Source organism: Echiichthys vipera, assembly GCF_963691815.1.
Source record: "Echiichthys vipera genome assembly, chromosome: 2".
NCBI classification, from domain to species: domain Eukaryota; kingdom Metazoa; phylum Chordata; class Actinopteri; order Perciformes; family Trachinidae; genus Echiichthys; species Echiichthys vipera.
The window spans coordinates 12,671,243-12,682,017 of NC_139827.1; positions in this window are offsets into that span (position 1 = coordinate 12,671,243).

Here is a 10,775-nt window from a genome sequence, read left to right on the forward strand (position 1 = left end):
CATCAATCAAAATATACCAATGATTATAGTTTTAAATCTGCAAAACATTTCATCAATGCTCTATAACACACTGTAAAATCGTTATCTGCCGATTCAGAGTATAAGTATTATTGTTACTGTAGATATAAGATGTGTAAATGTTGGAAACTCATAATTCCAATAAATTGCTAGTGTAAGCTAGAGAGTATTGTAGTCTGTGCACAGTGTCTGCTAAATGTGCAAAAATGTCAAATTCATCATAGTGTGTAGTTGTAAAGTACAGAATGATGTTTCCAATATTTAGATTATGAGTTAAAATCTCTTACAAATTTCCAGTCATTAGGACTTTAGCTGTTCTTGCGAGGAAAGTCCTCTTTAAATCCTCAACTGCTTATGACAACCAATCTTGGATACCATATAATTTCCTGGTTCCTTCTTAAAAATCCCGATAAAGGTGCTGGTGCTAAAGTTACTATGTGTACTGACTATAATAATTAGTACCAAACAACATAATCCTTCATGGGAAACTTTAAAATGACTAAGAAATGATGAAACTTGCACTGTTCTATATGCATGCAACGTTGTACGTGCAATGACATCACCGCTGTCTCATCCTATACCACCAAAAAGTTCTGCTCTTACATGGACTCCAGCTGCATTTATCTCCAATTTCCTTCCATGTGGTTTGAATTTCACTCAAAGCCAGTCATGATAAAAACAGGCTTAACTTTGCAAAAAGCGATACAGTATTACAGGACATGGTTACAAATCAAGGAAAACGGTGTCCCTCAGTGAGGGCTCTGAGGTGTGTTCAGGGCAGAGTCACTGCTCATCAGCAGTAATGATTTAGTGTGGTCATCCAGACCTTCACAATGGAAGTGGGAAGAGCTATCTCACATAATGTTTCATGAACTTCTTTAGATTTTTTTTAGAAGGCTCTGACATATGGTTACCATATTGTACCATTAAGGGCAGTTTGATCCTAAAATACACTGTTCACATAAAGAAGAGATTCAGCCACTGTCTGGATATGTTAGATTGGAAAGATTAAAGTGTTATAAAAATGCATCAGACAATTTCCCAAAAATATTTACTTGGCTCCCATGTAGTAACTGAATCCTACAAAGATGTGTAACCATAAGGACATTTCACCTCTAATTGTTTAATTGATCTTCATCAAAACCAGTCCACACATACTCTTCACCTTCTACTCCCAGATTATAAGATATATTATCTTAGCAACTTTGAAAATATACATTTGTAGAGTATGATCATATACTGATATACATAATATGACAATATGTTGTATATTTACTAATTACTCTTGGGGTGAATTTGATGCTTAATGGTCAAAATTAAACTCTAATAATCTAATAATAACAGATAGCCCAGAATGCACTGAGGTAAAGACAAATCAATGTCTGACAAACATCCATTGAGTCCATTGATGTTTACATACAGTACATGATGGTAGCCAGAGAATAGCCACAAATCATTAGCCATGCCACCATCGTACTACTTCACACAAGCCTTTGATATAAGATGCAAGAGACACTCATTACTACAAGATTACCAGAGCTTGATAAATCCCTCTGCTTTATGATTCTCTTGTCAATGCACCATGTCAGAAAGAGGCTAGACATCCTCGGGAACAGTACCTCAGGAGCCAGAGGCTCAACATAAAGAGATCATGCAGACGGAGAGAGATAATGCATCAAATGGTGATTTGTGAGTACATCAAAGGAAAGCATCTGTTTCGTAACCTTGGAGGACTCTAGAAAAGAAGAATTCCAGGCTCTACGCTGCCAGGCACAAAAGGTGGGCTGAGAGCTCATAGCATCCTCCGTGAGGGTCCCATCAACAGCACAGGGTCCAACCGCTAAGAAAGAGAACACAGTATATCTGTACCTGCCATCAGCAGAGAGGATAGAAATGGACTTCTGTATGTCAACAGATATGGATTACAGAGGGCTCGACAGGGCACAAGTATTTTTAAATGTAGTTGTTTTTGTTACCATGAGAAAGTGCTAACTAGATAAATGCTTAGAATGAGCCCTACATAGCTACACAGGGAGTGACTCCCTCTCGCCATGTTGCACCACCGTGTTTCTACAGGCGCCCAGAAAGGACAAACCAAACATTGGCTCTAGAGGGGTCTTTTCACGTTTTCTGTTCCCTGAAGGCTACCGTCGATTCTCTGACATTCTTGAGAAACACAGCGATATGCCACTAAATCCTACACACTGGTCCTTTAAATAAACTATCAGACAAACTGCAATGGCCAATCAGGAGAAAGGATGTAATAGGTAGAAGATGTTTCGCAACACTTTTAGCAAGTTGGGTCATATGGCCAACTGTTTAAGGACATCAGAAGGAATACATTGGGATGCAGAAGTATTTATCCGCATATACATTCATGTATACAAATTACAAAAAGCAGTTTGACTTTTTGTCACATTTCTTGTCTAAATTAACTCTTATTTTGCATCTGAAGATCCTCCTCTCTTTTGTAAGTGTTTATATGGTACATTAAAAATAAAAGATTCATGGTTGTCAATGTTTACATTGTATGGAAGAAGTCTTTGAAGCACATCAAAACAGCAACATAAAATCTTTTATAACTAAATCAGTGTTTCTTTAAATGTATGTTATTGACTAATAAGCAAGAAATTGATATCCTTTGCATCAGCGTCACTGTGATGGGGACATATTTCCATTTTTCTGTAGAGACATTTCAATCTGTAACCCAGATTGATTATTATGAAGCAGTTGAAGGTTTTGTCTCTTAACTGTGTCACACAGACTGTCATCTCTGTTGCTCTGGTTTCTATCTTTGGGACAGAGTGTTTAACTTTGAACAAACATTGGATCTGCCTTGATTGGATTCAATTTTGAGTAACTTTCCGTTTAGGTGGGTTTTTGGATATATTTAAAACTGGCTGAACCTCTGTCAGGCCTTTCAACATAAGTCCCTTTTTACTAAGTTATTTATGCCAGTTTCTATTTGGATTTCAATAGTTTATTGAACCTGGACAGCCCATAATAGTCAGCATGTTTCTACTTTATACCAATCTCTTTTTCCAACCAATGTTCTGCATTATGTGTGTTCACAGGTGCAATTCAATGGAAGAAGGAGAGCACAGCTGGCATAAACGACCCCGCTCAGCAGATCATGTTAGGCCCTAAGTCTGCATGATTGCAACCAAGCATTTCCTCGACTCGAGACTGCAAAATGAGTGCCAGAGAGTCTAACCCTGACCACTGCCAGGGGTACGAGGTAGCAGAGCCAAGCTGGAGGTTTAACAGATTTGTGAAACCCGCGCATTGAGGAAGGAGATGTGCCATGTGAGAAATGCAGTGGTTAGTCTGTAATGTATCAAAGTAAATGAAATTTGGAAAACATACAGTGCAAATCCACCACAGACGTAAATTGAAAAAATAGGGGGGGAAATGTTGCTGTGGATCACATTATCATTACGTAGTGACCCTCCTGGAATTAAAACGTTACACTGATCTGAACAACCAAATGCCTTATTCAGTATAATGGATTTAATATTAGATTAGCATTACTGAATAAAAAATAAAATTACACTGTTGGAAACATTAAGTGGATCAGCATATTGTTGTATACATACATACAGATAACTAAAGCACATTTAACAATACAATTTTAGGATGTTTTACCTGAAAGATGTGTGTTTTGTCTTCAATACAATCATATTAAAGGGTAAGTAATGGTTAGGGTATGACATAGTTTTGTGAGAAGTGAAGAAGCAGTTTTATTCTCATAATTATTAAGAATAATTAAGGTCTGAGAAGCCCGCTGCTCCCTACATATGACAGCACCTAAGTGTATGTTGTTTGACAAACACAACTGAGATGAAGTGGTGTCGGACACTTCGTAATAAGAAGCTTCAAAACTCAGGACTCTGATGTAATGTGATGTTAAGGCCAGTGGAGAACTCTGGCTGTCTACGGGGCAGGGGTGGAAATAAATAAAAAAGGCACCGCTGCATGTTTTTAACAACCAGTGCATAGAAAGTTTTTTTCCGAACATGGAGGGCCACCAAGGGGTGCAGTCATCACCAAAGAAGGCTATAGTGATGTGTTTAGTTGTCAGATTACAGTGATGTTTTGCCTGACATGAGAAGAATACGGGTGAACTATTGCTTTACAATTTCCTCATGTGCATCAAAACAGTCTTTTCACATATAACATGGTGCAAATAGTGACCACACAATAAAGAAAGCTTAATTATAACGTTGAGATAATTATTTTGTCTGATTCATGTGGGTGGCCTATTTTGGGAGGCGACAGATAAAATTTGGAGTGCAGTTGTTTGTCCTTTTGAAAACAAGTGAGTCGAGAGTGAGCTGCTGAGCAGATGAATCACAGAACACAGTATTTAATGTACTTCACCAATGCGGAAGGGGCCAGTGAATGAAGCATGTGGACATGAAAATCAGTGCTGCAGGGAGGGCCGCACCTCCTACTAAGCAGGACTTACAGATTATGGGAGGTATTTCTATTAACTTCTTCAGCAGCTTGTAGGTTTCTGAACAAATTAAACATTTGAGCCTGTGGTTGAATTACTCAGTAAAGGAGCGTCTTCATCGTTTAAGGAGAAACGACAACAAACAATGAACAAATTGAGGGCAAATCACTTTGCTCTGTGGTGGATGGGGCAAACAAACATAGGACTATCACCCAGGAGACTGCAGTTTGTGTCTTGTCAGTCACTGTAGTTACTTTACAAATGCAGGCTACCAATTAATCCCCACCCATAATCTTTTCTTAAACCCTACCCAAGTAATTTTGTTTGAATTCAAAACTTTGACCGTGTGTTCCCCGTGTTTAAAACAGCGACCTCTACTGTCACAGTTTGACGCGCAGGGCTACCCAGTGCGTTGACTGGTGGCGCCAAGGGGTCCTGACATAGTGCCCGTATGTCACGAGCTGGAAAGCTGAACTGGTTGAATGGCATCTGGATCACAATCACGTGATCACGCCTGGTGGGGGAGGGGATTGGGACAGAGAGGGGAGAGATGAAGAGATGCATTATTATTATGTATATTAAAATAAGACATTTATTTCTGTGACATTTTATCAGCCCGACAATATATGAATCAGCACTAAATAATAACTAAAGGAAATCAATTCAAATATTACACTGTAATAAGTCAGCTGACAAGTGGCCCGCCACACCCATCACATCTTGCGGTTAAAAGTCTACACTATCTCACGCTGTATACTGATGTTTGCTTGTTGCTGTTGGCAGGAGCCTCCACCTGCTTTTGTTTTCCCTTTAGTTGCATAAACCCTAGACGCTGTTTATGTCTGGATTCATACTCTCCCTGTGTTGTCATTTATTCCATGTTTTTTTATGTGACAAAAAGGGAGAATACTGGCAGGTAAAAATATACTGCCATCTCCATTTTGGAAACATATCCGTCACTGCCACCAATTTGTGTTCCTCTTCTGCATTAAGCTGCTAGAATGTTTCCCTACATTAATTCATTTACCATCAAATTGTATAAGTAATGCATGTATCTGCTATTGATTGAACAACACTGCCGAATTGAATTATTCTTGTTTTGATTTTTGATCTCATCATTTGGTATCTTGGGATCAGAGTAAATATGGCACAAATATAAACCTGCTGTCTTAACCAGATAAACATTACATTTGTCTTTTAAGTGGATTTACAAAAATGGTGCTAAAGGCCATCCAAGTGGCCAGCTGGTTATTATTATTTTATTTAATAAACTAACTTTTATTTGGTTTAGCAATATATTTATTTTTAGATTTGAATGAGGGTTTAAATACCACGCAACACAAGGCCTTATGTTTTTAAATGAGAAATGAATTTAATCTAAGAGCAGTAAGAGTAAAGTTACTTTGAACAATGACAGAGGCAATTTCATCCCTTTTGTTGAGTGAAAGTAGAGTTCTCTGAGTGGTGAAAGCTGGTATATAAAGGCAAGTCCAAGTGATGAAAAAAAGGTTTTTGCGGTGCGGAGATATGGAAATATGTGATGTGTGTTAAACGAATAAACAAATTTGTCCTAAGGCAGATCAGTACCACAGTTTCTACTCAGCCGGTTTGTATAATCCAGCATCCAAATGCTGTTGACCCTATCATATTCTGTGAAACATAAATCATATACTGCAGTTCACTCTGAGTTCATGAGGTCGACTCATACGTGAAGACATAATGAATACCTGTGATTGACTTCCAGCCGCTTTTGCCTGCAAAAAAAGTGTGGTGTGGTTTCAGCCTCTCCCTGGCAAGGCTCACTCAGGCAATCTCAAGTTCCCCCCATATCATCAGATGTACTGCTATCCGATGCCACGATTGTATTTGTCTTGGACATTGTTCTAGCTTTGATCATAAATTGCAGTAATTACTCAGGGCCTTATCCTCCCCTCTGGAAACAATGCGTGGAACAGGAGAAGCCAGTGCGTACACAGTATGTGGGAGCACCGGTGAGAGGATAAATAGCCTGATTAAAAGCAGCCTTTATGTTTTTCATCTACAGGGCACTTCACAGCTCAGCTGCCAGTGTGCAGCCACTTAGCAGCGGATCACTTAAGTCCGGATGTGCTAAAGAAACAGGGTGTTTTGTAATTGAACCAGATCTCTTTCTGCCTCCTCCTCCGCCTTCCCTCTGCTTTTCCTACGTCTCTAAGCACAAATAAATAAATGAGCAGAACCTGAGACGTGACTACAGGGAATTGTTCATTATGGACTCTGGAAAACAGCAGCAATCACGACTAACAACAGGCTCTCTGACTCATTTTGGTCCCTGAATAGAACAGGGGCCACATGATTAACCCTCTACTTGCCACATGGCCTCTCATCTTCTTCACACAAAACTGGTGTCTTCTGTAGCCTCCGCTCAACAGGAAACAAACATGTTTGAATACCAAGTGCTGCGTGCATACCATGATAATATTTTGTAATTATAATTCCTGTCATACTACACTGTAACTTCCTGGAATATCATGAACCTCTGTCTCTGGGAATTAAACAGCAGGCCGCGGTGGAACCTCAGTGTGGTTTTCCAAAAATATGGTGACAGATATTCCAACAATTCTCTATTTATAACCATAAAACCTTTAATGATGTGAGATCTAACTTCCTGTGGTGTTGAGACATTTTTTTTCAGAATGAAAAGAGGTTGTGAGAGCTGATCATCCTAAAATTCTCCAGTTTTCACTTTAAAAATCAGACACACTGGAGCTCAACATGTAATACTGAACTTTATCAGGATATGTATGGTGCATCTTTGTCTATCTATAATGTTTAAAATCAGGTTTCAGCAAATGCCTCAAAACCAGGGCTTACTGATATTTTGACATTATATTGATATATGTTATTTACTAGATATTGTCTTAGATTTTGGATATAATAATATGATATACGTAAGTGTTGTCTTTTCTTGGTTTTATAGGCTGCATTAAAGTTATTTATTTGCCTTTACCCTCTTGGTCTTTATATTGCCGATGATTATTCGTCAAAAGTCTCATTGTGTAAATATGTTGTTAAAGCACCAATAGGCAACCGTACAATATCGTACCAATATCAATATCGAGGTATTTGTATTAACAAAAAAAATTTGATTTGACAGTGATTCTGTCATTTGAGGACTTAATTGACCTCTGTTATTTAATAAGCCAAAACTGCCAAGCTTGACTTTTCCATCAGTGTGGATGAGAAGTCTGAAGTGCAGCTAACATTAGTGGTGTCATGTAGCGTTGTATCAATTGATGCCCGTACCACACATCACACACACCAGCAGAACTAGTAAAGGTTCATTCCTGACTGTCCTAACAGTGGCGTAACCTGTGCGGGCTTACATAGACAACAATGGGTTGTTGAAAGCTTTTGTTTTGTCAACCTTTTGCAATGACAACTTGATTGTGAAAAGTCTTCACCATTCCCCAACATTAAGATAAGTTAAACTTTATTGTCCCGAACAAAATTTGTTGAGCTAAAACCGTCAAGTACAGCTGCACATAAACAACATGCACAGTGACAGGACCAACAATACGATGATAATTCATGAGGTGGATGGGGAGCTATTTCACAAACTTGGATATTGCACGTACTCCTGAGTAATAATAGACTTACACATTAAAAAACACACAATAAATAACTTATAAAAAGAAAGGAAAAATCATAAAAATGTGAGTGATGGATAATAAATAAGAAGGAAAATGCAAACTAGTATAAAAAGTTTGCTTTATCATTAATTTGAGTCCAATGTTTCAATTAATTTGTGTTAAGTTTGGTTAATTGGTTTATTTTATTGTTGTTTCATATGATTAGGATCTGTTGAAATCAAAAGGGGTTTAACCCATTGTGTGTGTGAGGTTGTTTTCCTCCTGGTTTGTGTTCAGCTTGTAGATCAGCTGCTCAATCAGGGATAGTGAAAACAGGTTTGCATCATTATGTCCTCTAAGCATGGAGGCGCTGGGACCTGTTAAGATGTAGGAAGATAGGTAAGATAGACCTGCAGTAAATCAATGTGCTCTTTGGTAATATGGATGCCCATGGATAAACTGTGATGTAAGCAGTAACTCAGAAATCTTTCATTAATATTTTGTTAATTATTTTGTCTGATTTGGGGGCTTGCTCTCTGTTCACCCTCTTCTTACCCAGGCAGGTGGTGTCGTCCAGTTAGGTGAGGCCGAGAAGATAAAAGATGAATAAAAGGAGGGGACAGCTTGCTGTGAGGCTGCAGCTTTCTTTTTCTGTTTTTGTTCTTTCTGCTTCAATTTATTTTAGTTTTGTTGAATTCCACAGGTAAAATTTATTTCCCTCTGTTTCATAAATCTTTTTGTGAACATATTTTACCTTTTTCAGACTAACTTCCGCCCATTGACGTGTTTCTTCACCTTCCTTTTTCAAGTTTTCTGGTGCCAAGCAACATTATCTGCCCTTTTTTATTCCCACATTTTTCTCATTCAATAACTTCAAAGCCAAAAGCTGAGACATGATCTAATGTCAAAAATATGACTGTGATTCGACCATTGTTCCCAGGATTTGAGCCAAAAGTCCCGAACAGCAATCTAAGGAATGCCATTCTTACAGGTCAGGAATTTAAAACTGAATTCCATGGGTATTAGTTTGACATAAAATGCTGTTTTGGACTTCTGGAGTTTACGGGAACTCAAAGCTCTGATGAAAAGCAGTGCTTTGAAACAAAAATGACTGTTGGAGTAAATCTTTGTCAGTGTCTCTAAGGTTTTATTTTGACAGAAAAAAAGACTGTATGTCATTTCAGAATCAGCCCCAGCCTTGTAGTGAATTGTGCAACACTTTCTTACTGGAAAATATCCTCAGGGAAATATGCACCCACCAACAGTATCAAATGTGTATCTTGGGGAAGGTCATTACTTTATGATGTGGTATGTTCAGATACCAACGTGTAATGATCTACCTCAAGACGTTTTGTTCGTTGTCTTCTGCAAGTGAACACTCGACTGCTGTTGAAGATAAATATTCTTGACGTTTCCAGTGCTGGGTTTAACATTTTTACACAGTTCAATTCTGTCTTCGCCTGTTACCACAAACCAAAGAGGCAAATCTTGTTCCCATTTCAATGCTGTGCACAGAGCAGTGTTTTGTGTGAAACTTTGAGCTTTGTAATAAAGAAAAAGCATTGCATACGCCAGCAGATCACAACCTGTTATAACCAGCCAACAATTATTTGACATTTGTCTCTATTTAAGCCACAAAAATATTAGTTTATTTGTCCTAAAAAATATGATTTCACTGAAATCCCCTGCCAAGGGACTACTGATGAAAATGAGCTTTGAGTTAACTGGTAAAATACCTCAAAGTTAACATCTATAGGGCTGCATCCATCTCTGAATTTTGTCAGTCAAATCAGATGTCTGCCATTTAATGCAGGGCAGTGTACAATGGGTTTATGAGGGCTTATTTAGCTGAAAATATGCTGCTGCTGAAAGTAAAGCTGTTTGTGAGAAAGAATTAAAACAGTTTTGGGCCAGAAAACCAAAGCAATGAGCTGAAAGATGCTAAAATGGTTATTTGAGATGAGGGGGACTACCGAGTCAGGTGATAAGTCTCTGTGGGTTTCCACACACATTATTATTCGACTGATGGTTGACATAAAACAAAACTGATTAGTACAGCTTCAACTGGGGCAAATGTAAAATATATTCAGAGGCTGTTTGAGCAATGGTTACATCTAAAAGAAAACTGAAACTGATCCTTACTCTAATTGGCTCTGTTTGCCCATTTTCTCTGTGGTTTCTGAAAATCAGACAAACGCTGTTGTAATGAACTGCCTTCAAATTAATTTAGCTGCACATCAAGGTGAAGTTAATGCCCAGTTATGTAATTGTGTTTACTATTCCCCAAAATGTCAAGCCTTTATCCAGCTCTGTGCGGTTGCCTGAGGCTCAGTTTGCTCTTTCAGTCATCAGTTGTCAGTCTGAACCTCAACATTATAATATTATCCTGCATTAGCCTGGGGATAAGGACCTCCAGTAGATGAACGCCCTGTGTGCTGGTGTTCATGTACTGTAAGTACACATAAGCAGTAATATCATACAGAGTGTAAACAGTTTTTTTTTTTTTTTAAGTTCAGAGTTTGTGACTTTTTCCCAGGAACCCAGTTTAACGACTATAACCGCAGATTCAAAAAGCTTGTTTTGCATACACTGTTTTCATTATACTTCCATTCGGCCCATTTTCTGCAGTGTTCAGTCATGTCTCAGATTCATCCTTAGAAACTCAGGCGAAGCCTCGTGATATTGTATCT